General features: G+C 45.3%; 1 protein-coding gene across 2 annotated transcripts in view; it reads left to right on the forward strand.

The window, feature by feature from the left end:
- Positions 1 to 1,752: 1,752 nt before the first annotated feature.
- Positions 1,753 to 18,071, forward strand: part of METTL5 (methyltransferase 5, N6-adenosine) — a 107,239-nt gene continuing 90,920 nt past the window's right edge. Inside the window, exons 1-2 of one of the 2 annotated variants that reach the window (XM_085645347.1) lie at positions 1,753 to 1,804; positions 2,012 to 2,062. The gene's annotated coding sequence lies outside the window, so the exon portion shown is untranslated. Of the gene's footprint in view, positions 1,805 to 2,004; positions 2,063 to 18,071 lie in introns of those variants that run through there. The other variant, XR_014978926.1, reaches the window with a different exon arrangement.

Raw genomic sequence — 18,071 nt, forward strand, 5'->3', positions numbered from 1 at the left:
GCTGTCCCTCGTTTCATTTGATGTTCTCCCAGTGCACTGTGCATGCTTGTTTATTATTTAGTTTATGCTGTACAGCATGATGTAAAGGCATTGGCAAGGACAATAGGTCGCAAAGGCGAGTGCTATTGACTTTGCCAGTGCTTATTTTTACTAGACTCCCAAGTAATGTTCTCGCCATTCTTCTCAGTGTATAGAACGATGCGGCCGGGCTTATATTTTCACTAACCTTCTGTCCATGAAAGAGGACATTCCAAGGTTCCATGCGTTACCTATATGGTAATCCAAAAACGAACCCCAGATTACTTCTGCTATTTCTAGCCTTATCACACTTCTCCCTGAAATCTGCCACTCAAAACAAACTTCTCATCATCCCAGCCTGACTCAAGAACCACGGAGGCAGATTTCGCTGTGTGCAGGGCTCATCACTTTGGAACATCTAACTGCTCATCTAAGACCTGTCCTCCTCACTTTGGAACAACTAACTACCGGCTCATCTCACACCTTTCCTCCGTCGCCTGTTTCCCCCTCCAGCCAGACTGTCTCACAGCCAAACATGCTTTATTTAATCACTCTACAGAGTGCATCTTTTCGCTCCCCCACCTCAGGAAGGACATCTCCTTTCATTCCTTTTTATTTTTTGTATTTTTATACAGCACAAATCAAGGTATCAGAGCGCTTTACATAAGCACTAGTTCCACTGGGAAATTTTCCCAGTGGGGGATAATGTGCTGCATGGCTAAACGCTTATATGATCCCAAAGGCGAGACCTATTGGCTATGCCAATGCTTGTTTAGGACTTGTGCCCTGGCATGTATGATGTACGTTATTAGTGTTTTTTTTATTCATGTATTTATTTATTTTATGCGTTTTTATGCGTTTTTATATAATGAGGAATTTACCCGAAGGTGTCAGAGCGCTTCACAATAGGAACAGTAATGATACATGAGGAGAAAATTACAAGTGAGCATGTTACAAAAGCACACGTTAGGTTACATGAGGCAATAGTGACAATTGTGCATGTATCAAGAGCAAACAAAATACAAGAGGTAGCAAACGATATGTTACAAGAGGAGAAAAGTGACGTGTGCATGTTACAAAAGCGTATAAAGTACAAGTAGAGGTATAATACTGCAATAAATGACACTCAAAACACAAGAACAAACGTTACCTTACATGAGTGTAAGTCAGGCGGGCAACTAGAGCCACATTTCGGGGGGGGGCTGAAAAAGATTTCGGGGGGCTAAGTCTTCCAGCCATAGGCAGAGTGGCTGTAAGAAGGGGTGAAAACACAACAAAAGCCTCATTAACGAGTAAATGGTCTTTTAAAGACCTGTGAAGTACTCGGGTGCGGCTGCAATTAGAAGGACGCCAGCCCGCGAGGCTGTCTCAGCCGGGCTGACACACATGAGGGGGGGGGGGGGGGGGGGGCTGAAGCCCGGTGAGCCCAATGGGTGTTGCGCGCCTGGTGTAAGTGATACTCTGCAAAATATGTTTACTATGCAAAAGCCAAAAACCTATAGGCTTTGGCAATGTTCGATAATTCTTTACCACAATTATAGTTTGGTGTCTCCACGACAATCTGAAACATTTTAAAATATGTTCACTGAAAGCGGATCTTCGCGAACCCATTTGCTGACATCGGCCTCATCGATTCCAACTCAGCAGCTCTGTGTGCTGCTGCTTCAGCCTGCGGACCCCGCGGCAACTCCGAATCAACAATGCTCACCCTAGCGATATCGGACCAGGATACAGCACTGTGATGAGGCGATGCTGAGACAAACACGATCAAGTGTGCACAAAGAAGGTGAAGATTAGAAGAGAACCTGGGGGAACGCAATGCACAAACAAATGTCATATTATATTAAATAATGTGCACAAGTTAGAATTCATATTTTGTAACCCGGTCTTCTTGTTTTGTGGGGTGTGTCTGTTTCGGACTGTTTTTGCCAAGTGGTGCACTTGTATTTTGGGCGTGTTTTAATGGCATGCTTGTATTTTATGTTTACTTTAGTACTGGCAGAACTGACATAAGGAGAGGTGATGATCTTTTCCTTCCCCGAAGGTAAGTCTCGTTGTTGGGAAGGTTAGCATGTATGCAGGTGGCATTTAGTTGATTTAATAAGCACTCACGATGGCACGAGTTTCGTTCGTGGGATCGTACACAGCAGTACTGTAATTACAGGATGTTGTGGTGTTTACCATGCTCTTTTATTCCTGTGTTCGCTTTATTCCTGTTCATGCGTATTCTACGTCAGTTGCTATTGTAAAATCTATTCTGCTCGCATACATTTTTTCCTTTTATTCCCAATTCTTTCCTCATATTACCTTCATTTTCATTACTATTCTGTTATCAGGTAATCTTCCCTGGGCTTCTTTCTCACGTCTTTCTTTTTATTACACTTTAGCTTTCTTTCTTATCTAATCCCTTCTTGTTCGCTTTTAGCCTTTTTGTTTGCAAGAGCTCTCAAGTTTTCAATATCCGTGCATAAGTAGCTCATTCAATCCAAGCTATTTATTTGCATTCAGGGAAATACAGTCCTGAATTTATAATTGAATCAGACCACAATCCCCAGAATGTGGACTAGATAAACTGCTCACTGTAAAGTTGGTGGTAACTAGGGACACACTAGTTGCGAAGTACACCAGCACACCTTAGTTCTTGGCACGTTTCTTTATTACATGCAAGGTATACGGGAGTGCCGGAGCGGAGCTCCGATCTGTTCGGAATCGGCGCGCTTAATCCGAAAATGGCCGCCGCCGGAAGTCCGCTGACGTCACACGCAGTGTGCGCCAGCAGACTAGACCGCTACACCACATCTCCCCCCTTTATAAACAAACCCACAACATAACACAACCCCTTATAACTTGTACAGTCTTACTTGCTGTCCATATTGAACTCCCCAAATCTCCTGGGCAGATAGACTCTCCTGCCACACCGTGTCCACCTACTACGATCGCCAGTCTTCGGAGTGGTGGCCTCATTCCCTGGGCTGGGTGCATCTTCCCCGCCCTTGTGTTCTTCTTCTCTCCACACCTCCAGCTCTGTCCCCTCCTGGGTGTTGGACGCTTGTCCTTCCATCTCCTTTCTCAGTTCGCGACCTGTTCCCAGTCGGGGACTGCTCCCTACTTCCTTGGGACCCTCCGGGTCTACTTCCTTGCTCCACTGGGCGCTGGCTGCTCCGGTGTTCTCCGACTCCACAACCGTATTCTTCCCGCCTGTTGACGTGCACCTCGCCATGCGGTCTTGTGACCAAATCTTCCCATCGCTAAGGAGAGCTGATCTGGAATACGGTTCCATCACTTGGAACGGGGAAGTGAACTTACTATCTCCCTTCTTCCTTTGCGTAGGCAGTTTGACTCTCACCCATTCACCCTTCTCACATGTGACCTCTTTGGTGTTGTGCTTCACATCGTAATGCTCCGTGTACACCGCCTGTGCTCTCTCCAAGTTCTTACGTACCACCGCTGGGGACCAGTGGCTTTGCACCGTGAGGCGTTTCCAGGCCACATTGTCTTTAGTGAAAGGCTCCCTTCCTCTCAAAACTCGGAACGGACTGTACCCCGTGGTGGTGGGTGTTATCCGATAGGCCCACAACAGCCGTTTCAACTCCTTCTCCCAATTGATGCCTTGGCTGATCGCTGCCTGCACCGAACCCATGATCACCTGGTTAAATCGTTCCGCTGATCCATTCCTTGCCGGGTGGTATATCGGTGTATGTCGTACAGGGATGCCGTTCCTGTCCATGAAGCTTTCCCACTTACTTGATGTGAATTGTGGGCCATTATCACTCAGAATCCCTTTGGGGATCCCTTCCCTTATAAAGACTTCCGTTCGGAATTCCAGTATTGTTTCAGTTTCAGCGTTATCAGCCACTTGGATCTCTGGCCACTTGGAGTAACGATCTATCACAACTGTGACGTATTTCTGGGTGCCGTTCGTGTCCGGTATCGGTCCCAGTATGTCAATAGAAATCTCTTCCTACGGGTTTTCCGGACAATCGTATCGCCCCAGGGGCGGACGTAACAATTTCTGGGTCTTGCCTGCATTGCTGCATTGCTCACACGCCCTTACATGACGTTCTACCATTATGTCCATCCCCGGCCACCAGGAGTCTTCTTTTGCTCTCCATTTCGTTTTGACGATCCCTAAGTGGCCTTCATGTGTGATGGATACGATGCGGTGTCTCAAGGTGTTCGGAGGGACGACTTTATTGCCTCTTAGCAGGAACCATGGTTTGTCCCCTACTGACAATTCATCTCGGACCTCCCTAAACTGCTTCAATCGTTCCTCCAACAATCTCTTGTCCGGCCATCCGTTGGTTACATACGCCTTGACAGCACATATCTTCTCGTCCTTGGCGTATTCAGTCTCCCATTCCTGGGCGCTTATGGCCCTTTCAGGATCTCCTGTGAACGCAACCGCATAGTCCTCCCATCCTCCTTCTTCCTGGACCCCTGCGGTCTCTTTAGATGCTGCTCTACTCAAAAAGTCTGCCACCTTGTTCTTGTGTCCTGGTAGATACTCTACATCATATACATAATCTAGCAGCCTCAGCGTCATCTTGGCAATCCGCGGGGTGGCATGCTCGTGCCCGCAGGACGTGAGGACCTTGACTAAAGGTTTGTGGTCGGTGCGCAAAAGAAACCTTCCGCCCCACAGGAACTGCCGGAATCTCTCCATTGCCCACACTGCAGCGAGCATCTCCTTCTCTATGACACTGAATTTACTCTCGTTAGGAGCCAACGCTCTGGACGCAAAGCTTATCGTGGTGATGACTCCGTCAGTGGACCCTTGCGTGAGCACCGCCCCTAGTCCTTGGTCGCTAGCGTCAGTGGTTAACATGGTTTGCGCCTCAGGGTCGAATCCGTGTATGGGCACTGCCTCACTAATATGTCTTTTCATGTCCTCGAACTCCTGTTGTTTCTCTTCAGTCCAGTGGAACGTAGATTTGTCCTTCAGAAGCGACCTCAAATTATGGGTCTTGGAGGCAAAGTGTGGCACGAACTTACTATAAAACTCTGCCATACCCAGGAAAGTTCGGACGTCCTCCTTGTTCTTGGGTGTGGGGGCCCCTTTTATTGCAGCGACGTTGGACGCTTTCGGTTCTATGCCGTGTTAACTTATCTCGTGCCCTAAATACGTTACCTTGTTCATTCCGAATTTGCATTTGTCCCATTGGGCGGTGAGTCCGTTTTGCATTAACACGGTTAGGACTTCCTTCAGTTTCCTGTCATGGTCCACTTTGTATGTTCCCATTACCAATATGTCGTCCTGGAATTATTGGATGCCTTCTTTCCGGTGGAACAACCTGTGCATCAGTTTTTGAAAAACTGCGGCTGCTGAGGCAAGTCCAAACGGCATCCTCAAAAACTTGAAGCATCCGAACGGAGTGATAAACGATGTCAAATGATTGCAGGATCGATGTAAGGCAATCTGATGGTAAGCGGATGTCAAATCTATGGTGGAGAACCATTTTGCCCCTTGAGTTCTGGCTAACATTTCGTTGATCCTGGGAAGCGGGAACTTGTCCACTGCAATGTTTTTGTTGAGTTCTCTCAGGTCAACACACAACCTCACCTTCCCGTTGGGTTTCTGCGCTACGACTAAGGGCTCCAACCATTCCGCATTGTCGATCGCCTCTATCACTCCATTGTCCTCCAGTCTCTGCAACTCTTGCTGTACCGAATGAAATGTTGCGTACTTTGTGGGACACCGGGTTGGCCCCCTCCTTCAGATGAATTCTATGTGTGAACTTCGCCATGAGGCCGATGGAATCTTTGAAAACTTCCGGAAATTCTTCCTTCCATCGCTGTGCTTCGTATTCTGGTCCTTCTTCGGTCATGAGAACTTGCGTGTGTCCACCCGGGTTCAACTTCATTCCCAAGGCTCCCTGGTCTTTCCAGCCCAGTACCGACGGTCCTTTTTCTGCCACGTACAGTTTCCCTTTGCATGTTCTGCCCTTGAACTCAAATGTTAAAGGGCAAAATCCCACCATGGGTATGGGCTCCCCGGTGAAAGTCACTGGGTGGATGTCCGTGGGCCTTAGGTAATAATTTGTTCTCGTTACAAACTCTTTCTCCCATATTTTCCTTTGGATAATCGTGTAAGGTGACCCCGAATCCGTACCATGGTCACACTTACCCCACCAACCGTCATTTCACACTTTGGCTTCTTATCAGCGGTGCACTCTATGCCTAGAACTTGCTCTTCCACTATCAAGATCTCGTCTTCCTCCTCCTCAATCTCTTCTTCTTCCTCCTTGCGTGGCCCTTGCGCCACATACTTGACCTCGTTTCTAGGGGACTTCCTCCTGCACACTTTCTCATAGTGTCCTACTAGTCCACAATATGCGCACTTGGCGCTGAATGCTGGACAGCCCTTGTCGTTGGCTGTATGCGTGCCGCATCTATAGCAGGCATTCTTACTCCAGTTCCGTTGTCCTTGCGGTCTGGCGGTTCTTGTATTGTATTGTGTCTTCGGGTCTTCCACTTTGTACACCGCTTGCTCTTGGTTGCCTTCACGTTTGGCCGCTTCTGCGCACCTCCTGGTCAACTCCGCCTTTTTTACTAAGGCCACGACTGTCTTCAAAGGTGCATCGCCATTGGTCCACAGCTTCTCTTGAATGGAGGAATTCACTGTGTGCATGATGATTTGATCCCTTATCAGTTCTTCCTGCAGGGTTCCAAATTTACATGTTAGGGCCAATTTCTGTAGTGCCGCCATGTATTCATCGACCGATTCCCCTTTGTTTTGCTTCCTGTGGTAGAAATTATACCGATCAATCGCCGTGCATACCACAGGGCGGTAGTGGGCGTCCAGGTCTTCTATTGCGTGTTGGAATACATCATCGTCTGTCGGTGGTCTTTCCTCTTTCACCAGGTCTTGGTATACTCTTTGTCCTGCCGGGCCCAAATGATGAAGGAGAATTTTCTTCTGCCGCGAACTCGCGAACTCTCCCTCTCCCTCTTCTTCTAGTGCTGAGAGGTAGTTCAGGAAGTACCGTTTCCAGTCCTCCCACGGCATCTCGGGTTCTCCTGCTTTTGCCAGGAATGGCACTGGGTTCGTCAGCGAGAAGGTCTGAGTGCTCATTTTCCGCCCGTCGGTGGCACTCGTTTTCCCAGGGGCGGAATAGTTGGGGAACTCTGCCTCTTGGGCGTCCCTGCTACACGCCTCGTCTTCCTGGCTGGATTCCCCACTCTCCGAGTGGCTTCCGCTGACCACCTCCAGGTTGCAGGGCACCCCCGCTGGGGACTAAGGGCTGATGGACTCTCTCCTCCCTCGGGCGGCTTGGGGACGTAGGCCAAGTGCCCTTACTTGCAGGGCGGTTGGTACCGGTTATTATAGGTGCGCTGTGTCTCTGGGCTTACTTCGCGGAGGCTGCCCTGCCACGCTCCCGTCTTCGTGCTCCTGGTGTGTACTTGCTGGGCTCACAACTTCCCACATGGGTTTGCTCTGGAGTGCAGTTCACCCCCTCACCACCTCGTCGCCATTGTAAAGTTGGTGGTAACTAAGGACACACTAGTTGCGAAGTACACCAGCACACCTTAGTTCTTGGCACGTTTCTTTATTACATGCAAGGTATACGGGAGCGCCGGAGCGGAGCTCCGATCTGTTCGGAATCGGCGCGCTTACTCCGAAAATGGCCGCCGCCGGAAGTCCGCTGACGTCACACGCAGTGTGCGCCAGCAGACTAGACCGCTACACCACACTCACGTACAGAACTGAGCGAAAACTATGAGCTGTGCTGCTATCTTCTCTCATTCTATTATTCTGTTTCAAAATATTGCTCCAAAGTACATTCCCAGTATGATTAACTTCATTCAATATTTCTGGTGTTTTGGAATACTACTCGCCCACGGCAGTGTATCCGGCGGGACTTTAAGTGGGCCGGGTTCCTCTGGGTCTTAACTTGATAATAACTTAAAACAGGCATTTAATCTGGTCCCTACCGGGCCCTGTCTTTCTTGACTTTAAAAAAACAAAAAAAAACACTGATCGGTTTCTGAGCAATGATTATAAAACATGTTAAGGTAATCCATGTCAGCGATTTAGTGCCTGTTTATATACACATGGTTTACATCTTGCATTCCCTACGATTGTTAGCTATTCTCAGGGTGTTGTGTTTTTGTATTTTTTATTTCGTGTAGCATATAACTGTTGGATAGTGGATACTTGAAATGAGTCACCCCCGTGTGTTTATAGCAATTCACGAATGAGACCTCTGGAGTTGAAGATGAAGGCAGTTTGGCTTTCTACAATGCCTGTCCAAGGATCACAAAGATACTCAGAATATAAGACCATCTAGTCATTGGCCTCTGTGCAGCTCACAGAAAGCAGTGGTCATGTTTGCCAGTTGTTATTGTGATTCTTTGCAAATGTGTGTAAAAGAGGTAAACAGTTGCCAAAAATGGACAAGGCAGGGGTATAAGATAATACAATGCTTATAGGTGAGTGGGTGCGTACATTTTGGGGGTAGTGAGCTGAAGGAAATGCGAAAAAGTGCATTCAGCAGAGTGGAAAGAGGGTGTTCAAGAGGAAAGTGATGAGGTGCAAGATATGCAGATCCACGTGGTGTGGAGGAAATAAAGGGCGTACATGTCTAACATAGAGTAAACATAACATAAGTGATTGAGATGCCCTGAAGAGCCCTACTCCTTCCACAGGCTCAATAATGTTGAATTCACAGTCTCTCTGTTTCAGAAATGAAACATTGCCACTATCAATTATTTGCAGTAAGTCATTGTTACTTATTCATTTATCTTACAGAGCTAACAACTATTAACAAAGCCAGAAATAGTCCTGGGTTGTTTTAGGTGTATGTGAGTTGTTTTGTAATATATCTAGATGCAACAACAGAATGCTCAGAGAGGCACCAAAATACTGGTTGGGTGGGAGACCATGGAAATCACAGAAATGTAGTTTGTGTTTAAGCCACGCCATTAATTACACAGGGCACGTCCCTTTTAGGTAACCCCCTACTTTTTTAATCCCATTTAAAACCCTGACATCCAGTTCACATTCCATGCACCTGGGCTTACTGCACCACATGCCTAAAGACCCTCAATCTATTTAAAACTCTCTCAATAAATGGCTTCTCCCATCTTGAGGGGCTTTTCCTGGCAGTTCAGGACGAATGGTTCCCAGGAGTAGCTGGGTCGGTACAGATTTGCATAAGGTGGCCATTGCCTAGAGTGGCATAGTGGGTGAAAGACGATGGACCGGAATGCGGCCCGAGCAATTGCCAGTGGCTGAGATTGATGGAATGCTTAAATTAATCACCTTGTTGTTGTATCACACCATGTGTTTACAGCATTCCAGTTAGCACCTCAGATACATATATACATCTTTGTACAGGAAATATGACATATGGCTAACTGAACCTAACAAAAGATTTCATCACCTTCTTGTTGCAGTAGACTCTCGGTCAGCGGTGGGCAAATCTAGCCTTGAAAATATTTCTGTGTGTAGAAATATCTGTGTGTGTGTGTGTGCATGTCTGTTCGATTTTTTATGTGTGTATATATATATATATATTTATATTTTATATCACTTAAAAAAACAAAGGTTAAAGTAACTTTATAGTAAGGTGAAATGTTCACAAACAACGTAACGTTTAAACTCTAAAACCACGGAATGTCACCAGTTATAGTTATGGTTATTTCAAGTAAATATAACTTGTGTCCTAAGGTAACTATAAATCGTGCCCACACCATGCACAGTTTTCTCATCAATAATTTAATTGCAAATGTTGCAGTGATATCATCAATGATGTTATAGAAGATGTCATGAGTGATGTAATATGTTGGTTAATTAGCAGTGCATGGCGAGGACGCAAGTTATAGTTACCATAGGGCACAAGTTATAGTTACTTGAAATAACTATAACTGGTGAATTTCTGTGGATAGGAGTTTAAAACGTTATGTTGTTACTGAACATTTCATCGAACTGTAGCATACTTGGACCTTTTTTTCAGTGAATTTCTATGGATTTTTTTTACGTAAAGTAATATTTCATTACCATACATAAATCAAAAGCCCCTGCCTTTCACAGCCAAAGGCTGAGCGCGTCGAGGGGTTGGCTACAGCGCTTGACATTTTTGCTCCCGTTTGACAGGAGTTTTGTAAATGCTCCTGCCAAGTGGGACTAAACCCAAGTTTCTCTGCCCACGCTGGTGTGGGCAGGGAAACTGCTGTATCCCAGGGGTGGGCTCCTGAGGCCACAGCATGTGAGCTGGCGCCAGTGGATGGAGTTCCAGGGGTCTTTAGAGGTGACACGCCCGCCAAAAAGCACTGCAGGCCTCGGGGGGGGGGGGGGGGGGGGAAGAGAGGCCAAAAAATGGCCAGGGGAGGGAGGCCGTCACCACCAGGCCTAGGGGATCAGGGGATCCCTACCCTGCCCCTTATGTCTTTTTTTGTGTGTATTTATTTGAGTCCTAACATGACTGCCACTACTTCTTGTTGATGTGGCGGCAGCCAATCAGATCTCAGAAGGAGATCTGTCAGATCCACAGACTCTCCGTGCCCCTAGTTATACAAAGCGTTTAACTGCATTATATAATAAGAACACAAGATGTGAGTGAGGGTGAACCGGAGTTTGATAATAGAAGCATTTTGGTGTACTGTTGTTTATAAGCAGTAAATAATCACTATCAATGTACTTTGCAAATAAGAGTCAATATGTTTGGGGTTTGCCTGTGAACATGAAGTTGGACACCTGTAACTTAGTAACAAGTATATTTAATTGCAGTTGACCTATTGCAAAATCCAGTATTTTTATTTGTAAAGCGCAAACTAATCACCCCCAAGGGCCTCAAGGTGCTGTTGGCCATCAGGGAGATTAAGTGAGCTAATGCCCAGAGTCACATGGTGCTGAGCTCAGCTGCCGCCGGCACGGGAGATCGAACCGTGAGCTCTGCACTCTGGAGTCAGCCGCTCTAGCCGCTGAGCCACACCTCTCCTCTCGTGTACCTGTAGTGATGTGCTCTTAGACCAATTGGGTTGTGTAACAGTTTTCAGCACAAGATTGTACTTGAGTGGTTCAAGTTTGACAGATCGAAAATAAAAATCTTGTACAAGAATATAAAATAATTCACAAAAGAAGTCAATGGAAAATAGATCAAAATAAAAGCCAGCAGTTTCGATAAATGCATACTGGACACTTAAAACAAAAAAAAAACACTAGAAAATTCTTTAATACAATTTCACAAGTGATACCAGAGCAGATGCAAATCTTTGATAGTGATATTAACAAGTTATGTCTGATAGACCAGGCCACAAAATGGAATTTGGATACAGTGATCACTATCACTTTCTAAGAATCACTTTTACAAATCTTAGAAGCGTTTATTCGATTTTTTTAATCCCAAAAGACGACATAGGAGCGCAGTCCACCAAGCTCTAGGTCTGGCATATCTAGGGCAGAAAAATAACAAGTGTTCCTCAGTTTCATTGAAGAGCATACATGATTGGCAACAAGTAGGTCTAGGCTTTACAGGGTCCCAAGATGATGCATACACAGCAATTGACAAGTTCCCATACCTGCACTGCGGAAAGAGTGTGCGAGCATGCGCCGTTCGAATATATAATTTAGATAGTCCTCTGTCTTAGGCACAGACTTGTGCAATAGAAAGAGCTTCGTAAAGCTACCTATAAGGCTGAGTGATTGATTCTAATCAGTAACACTCTCCCAATATCTTAGTTTAACCACAGTAACCGCAGTGGATGAGATAGCAAATGGGTCTTCCCAAAAGTTAGCCAGGCCCAGATCACATATTTATTTTTTAACATAAGCCAGACACTTAATCTTCTTAGAACATTGTGATTTAAGAATGTCTACAAGACCGTCTTTAAAGGGACGAAATTATTCAGTGACTCAAATTCTAACACAATAGAGCAGTGGCCTTAGAGAACCTCTCCCCAGTCCTGTTCGGGCTCTGATGAAGTTGTTCTCACTAGTTTCCAACGGACCCATGTGACAATAGCCCCATAGTTCTGCACCATATAATGCAGCACCCCTTGGTTGTGTCTTATAAATCGCCTCTGCAGGAAAGATCAGGGACCAAGATGCCCTTTTGGCAAATTCAAGAATTTGCTCCAACTGTGGGTTAGCAAATGGAAGCTTTCAAGGAAAAGAGACCCATGATCCTGAGTCAGCAAAATGAATCTCCAAATAATCAAATTCCTTGACCCTTTCTAGAATTTCACTTGCCAGCCTTATAGTGCCCCTTGCCCTCATCCCCCCCCTACAATAATTCATCTCCTTTGTTTTAGAAGCATTGATTTCAAGGCCATACAAGGGACATAACAGACTAAATCTCTCCACAAGGGTTTGTAGACCAATCCTAATCTTGGTCGGCAGGAGACTTTCATCGGCAAAAAAAGGAGCCAGAACTTTCTGACTTGCAAGCATAGGGAAATTGTTATCTCGTGCCGTGTTCCAGTCTAGTATCTGTAATTGGATACTGCTTCTGGGGGCAGACATCATCGTGTACAATTCCTTAAAGACTTCTTACTTTATGGGACACATATAGTTTAGCAATGTGTATAAACATCACAATAGGAGTACCTTTTTGGCTAATGCAATCTTCCTCAGAATCGAGAGTGTTCTAGATTTGCAATGAATCTCTCAAAGTCGAAATGACTCTCCTCATGTTATAGATTAGTTGTTTTTCTGGCGTGTGAGTATCTGCTTGCTTAGGCATCTAAATTAGTCTAATTCCCATTGTAGGCCCAGGTCTAGGTACAGCTCCACTGACATCCTTGGACAAACTCAAAAAAAAAGGGGGAACAGACTTGATTTTAAACAACTGATGTGTAAACTAGAGGCCGAAACAAATCATTCCAGTTCCTGAGGAAGGCCTGGGATAGAGTCCTGGGGTTGTCAATGGTAGACAAGTATATAGTTTGCGTACATTCATACAATGTGAGTGGTGGGGCCAACCATAATGCTCCTGTCTCTAAATGCTGTCCACACTTGGACTCAGGCCTGAACCAAGTGGATGACCACCCCCTGCTTGGTGAGCAGTAGGCTGTTGCTGTGTTTCATTTGATTGAAATCAGAAGTTCCTTCACATAAATTAACAGAGCTAATAATGGCGAGTGGGGCATAGGCATGGTTATCTTGACATGTAGTATGGCAAAAGATGTGACATCCATAGACTGCTATTGTAGGGCAGGTCCACGCCAGGTGTGCAGAATCAGCTTCCGGATAGTGGCTGTGAGCTTGTTTCGGGCCTGATCCAAGGACAAAAGAGTGTTATGTCCTTGTATAATATAGTCTATGTAAATAGTTATAGTGTAACAGTGTATGATTGCAGTTGAAGGAGAAGGTATTAGTTTGTGAGCAGCAGTAGTACCATTGATCATCAGTCAAAGTAGTTCTCAGATATCATTGCTCTTTGTTGCGGCCTGCTTGACTGGTGAGAATGCCTCAAGTCTTTTTGGTTCCATCAGGAAGTTAGGGCATTTACTTTGCGTGGTATGCTGTAATCTAAAATATTGATGGATATCTAGTGGCAAGACCTCTTTCAATTCTTTGATCTGCTCTAGAATCATAAAGGTGCCAATTGTTTAAGTGTCCCTTTATGTTTGCCAGCCCAGGTTCAGTCAGTGGTGCCTGTGCCAGACCTTCCTATGCAATGTGTGGGTTGACCAAGCAGTGGTGTCTATCAGGTATAAAGCTGTTTAGGGCAACTGCTTGCTGCCAGTCGATGCCAAACCTAGACCAGGCAAGCCACTGTGTTCACAAGGCCTACACGTTTTGTCACGGATCTAGCCAGTATAGTGGTGAGTCAGTAGAGAGACACTAGTTCCACATAAGTTGCTACCCCAAAATAATGTTGGGAACCATCCTTTTCTGTATGGAAGTGCTGTATCCAAACTTAAGCATGGCTGTTTACCACCCCAAATCAGTTCAATTAGTAAGGTGCCCACTGTTTTAAAGAAAGGCCTGTCTAACGGGATTGTAATGTTCACAAATAAATATAGACCTCTTTGAAGAACGAGCATGTTGATAAGAGCCACCCACCCGGCCATTGATGGAGCTATCCATCTTTCTATTGTTTCCTGCTGTCCAACCATTGCTGGGCCATAATTCTCTCTTTAAATAACCTCTGTAAACTCGGTGTACATTCATGACCATGTATTTAAATGAGTCCTCTCGCCATTGTAGTGGTTAATCTTAATTCTTGCATGGTAATGCCGCATATGGGATTTTTTTTAGTCCAATTAATCTGCAGGCTAGAGAGAGAGAGTGCCGCAGTGTATAAATTCTCGGATAACAGGTGAAAGATTATATTTATATATTTATATAGATTATATTTATATTTATATTACTATATATACAAATGTATAGTAAGATTTCGGAAGCTTGAAGGGAGAGTACATATGTATTTTATCACCTAGTCTGAGCCTGCTATTGCAGAGGTGTTCTCTCTGCATACAATCTAATCAAGATGCTCCGGTGCTATGGCATATAATGGAGGGTATAACGAGTACTCTTGTTTGGTACCTCGAGATGTATTGATATACAGCACTAGTCATCCATTTATTCTTCTGCGGGCTCAGGGCTCTCTAGACAGTGTAGTATGAAGAGCCATTTCACAATTTTCTCTCAACTTTGTAAACTGGAAGGGCCACTGCAGTGATCTGAATGCCATTTTTTAAAAAACATACTTTATTGAGTTTACCAAGTGCCACGTCGCACGTGGGCTTGAATTTAACCAATACATAGTCAGTGCAGCAGAGAACAAGTTAGAAGTGAGATCTCTGTTCATATAAGGTTCATTCAGCCAGAACCCAGGCTACTGCCTGTGCAAGACATTAGTATTTTGGATTCCTCAAGATATTATGGATCTATTATGGGTTGGTTGTTAGTCAATGTACATCTGCTACATTAAAGTTAAAAACAACCCCAAACAGCCCTACCCCCTCCCTCCTTTCTGGCTCACCCCGATTAAGTTGTAACAGGCCATAGACTTGACTCCTCACCGATCTGTTCCTTGTCAGGGATCTCATTCAGTAGGGTGCATTACTTATCGCCAGGTCTTGTGACTAGTGGGGGCCGACCACAGCTACTTTCTAGAGGAGGAAGACTTGTGTGCTATATGTGTTGTGGGATAGAGGGTTCGATTGCTTTAAGTGCCTCCAGCATCCGATCCCATTCCATGGAGATTGGTATTTTCCATAGGCCCCTTATATTCTTCTCTCCTGATGGCTGCGCTTTCTGCACTACCCCTTCTGATCGCCTCTCCGTGACATGAATATATTATTGGGGGGAGGGCTGACTTCCACCTCATAATAATTGAGCGCTTCGCTAATAGTAGGTCCAGGTCAACAAATCTGACCTGTACTTTCTGTGTCTTGGGGAGGCGGTAGAGGCCCAAAAAGCACCACTCCGCCGTTTCCCAGTTAGCGATACCTGTGATTTTTTTCCTATCATATGGGCCATTTCAGACCAGAACCCACCTAGGCGTGGACACTTTCACAACATGTACATTATGTCCGCATCTTCTGCCTGGCATCTTGGGCAGCAAACCTGGGCAGTGGGATATATGTAGTTGAGACGGTGTGGAGGGAGGTAGGCCCTATGTAGGATCATATATTGTATTAGCTTGGATTTGGCATTACGGGATACTCTTTTAGGGTATTCCAAAAGAGAGGCCCAGTCTTTGTCCGATAGGTCCCTGCTCAGGTCCCTTGCCCATTTTTCCCTAAGTGTCGTGAGGGGGGTCTCTGCATGTGTCCGGATACCCCTGTAAAGCCATCTAATCAGGTGGTGTCCATTACCCATAAGGTACACTGCATGTGCCAGCTCATGTGTCGGAGACTGTACACCTGTTGGTGCCCAGTGCTTCTTCACATATCTGACCAGTGCTGCTGCAACAGAAAGACAGAACGTGGGACCCCTTGTTCCCTGGAGAAGTTCTCGTGGTCCATCATCATCACGTCTGCAAATAGTGCTCCCACTGTGGAGACCCCCTCCCGTGTCCAATTGAGTATACTATGCCTAGGGACCAAACCAATGGGTGTAAGGATTGCCAACAGAGGGTGTTGGGGGCGTAGGAGAGTGTTTGGTTCGTGAATTGTAGCGCCCACTTCCAGTAGGTGAGTGCTGTGCGCTGCAATAGGGGGGTCTCAGAAGGGATTTTACTCTGCGGAAATAATAAAGTGTGGAGAGTGCTGTAGGACAGGAGCCGTGGTGTGTAGCCCACCAGCCAGTACGATAGCCATTGCAGTTGACTGGCATAGTAATAGGCTCTAAAATCCTGCCCCCCAATCCTCCTTTGTCCGCCCCCAACTGTAATTTGGCCAAGCCCACCCTTCTGCAACTCCTTCCCCAAATGAGGTCCGTAAGCAGTGTGTCCACTGTTTTAAAAAGGGATTAATACTGGTAAGTTTGTGAAAAAATATAAGAGGCGCGGAAGCATGACCATTTTGGAAATGGGTATTCTGCCCATTACCGAAAGGGGCAGTGAAACCCAAAAGGAAATCTGGGATCGAAGCGCAGTAATCGCCCTCACCAGGTTGCCCTCTAACAGGTCTTCTGGGGACATATTTATTTGATTACGTTGATATTTGAAGGTGTTTGGTGCTACTGTAAGGGTTAGGTGATTTGAATGCCTTTTCTGCATCCAGAAACATTGCTACTGTCAGTAAGTCAGGGTCACATTGGTACAGGATAGCGAAAAGAGTTCTTAAATTGTGCACCACGGATCGACCAGGTATGAACTTGGCCTATTCTGAAAGATTCATACCCTTCGGGTACAAAAGGAGTCTTCTGGCTATAATTTTAGCTAAAATGCTTGTGTCCGTGTTTAGAAGTGAAAGTGACCTGCATGATGAACATAAGGAGGATTGTTTCCCAGATGTTAGTAGCACCATTATGGCTGCCTTGTATAACGTCAGTGAGAGGATCTCAGCTTTTTGTGCCTCTTCAGATAAATCAAGAAGATGTAGGCCATAATGTCAGTGCGTTCTTTGGAAAATTCTGCTTTTAGGCCATTACTCCAAGGAGCTTTGCCATCTGCCAAGGACTATATGTCCTTTTATATCTCTTGGATCGATATGTGTTGCACATTCTAGCCTTACTAGTACAATACCTGCTAAAGTACTGAGTAAGGGTCATTGCAGAACCATAGAAGTAAGACTTCAACAGCTGTTTATAGTATTTAGTAAAAATGGCCAGCCATGTTTTTGTGTGTTATCCTCTCATCTCCCTCAAACATTTCCTGTGGGGCTCTGTACTGTTTCAGAAGCTTGAGCGTAGATTCTAGATGGTTGTCTTTCCCCATATCGTCTATCTGCGGAGTATTTATGCAAGTTTTTTAAACTCTTGATATTCTGCTTCTCTAAACTCTGACGCACATAAAGGCAACCTCAGTTTTGATAAGTCTCATGGAGTATTCATCCCCAATTCACGAAGGTACCTCGCTAGTTGTGTCAAAGGGCTTCTGATCAATGTCAGCACCCCTACTGCTTGCTGATACATATACCTCTGATAAAGGTTTTGAATGCCAGCTATACTGTACCTGATCTGGGCATTAAATCAACATTCAGTAAAAGTATTCTGTTACTGCTTGCATCTCCTCCTTGAATACTGGATCTAGGGCTTCTGATGGAAACTTTGAGGTTTTGCATCTGTTGAGTCTGTCAGACAGATACATCAATAGTACCACAGGGGAATGAATTGATTGAATAACTTTATTGTTCATTTAATTAAAATTTACAATTAAAACACTTTAAAAGGAAGGAAGCACATAATCAATACATTGTTAAACAAACCACGATAAAAGGGACCACATTTCCCCTCTGCTTTTGTCTCGTCAGCCCAAGGCCGGTGCCCCACCAGCAGCATTTGTCTACGGATGTCCTCACATTTGTTACATAAAAGTGCCTAGTGCATGTCTAGCAGCAGTAAAAAAATAAAATTCAGGTTAGGGAGCAACAACTAACCCGTTCCTAGCCCCCTTCAACGTCATTTAACTTAAACATGTACTTACATTTGTTACATACACTTCCCTGATCTATGGACGAGCAACGGTAGAGAGACAAACGTGGGAGAGGAGTTAGCA

The sequence above is a fragment of the Triturus cristatus genome, chromosome 3_1 (genome assembly GCF_964204655.1).
Source record: "Triturus cristatus chromosome 3_1, aTriCri1.1, whole genome shotgun sequence".
Taxonomy (NCBI): Eukaryota; Metazoa; Chordata; class Amphibia; order Caudata; family Salamandridae; genus Triturus; species Triturus cristatus.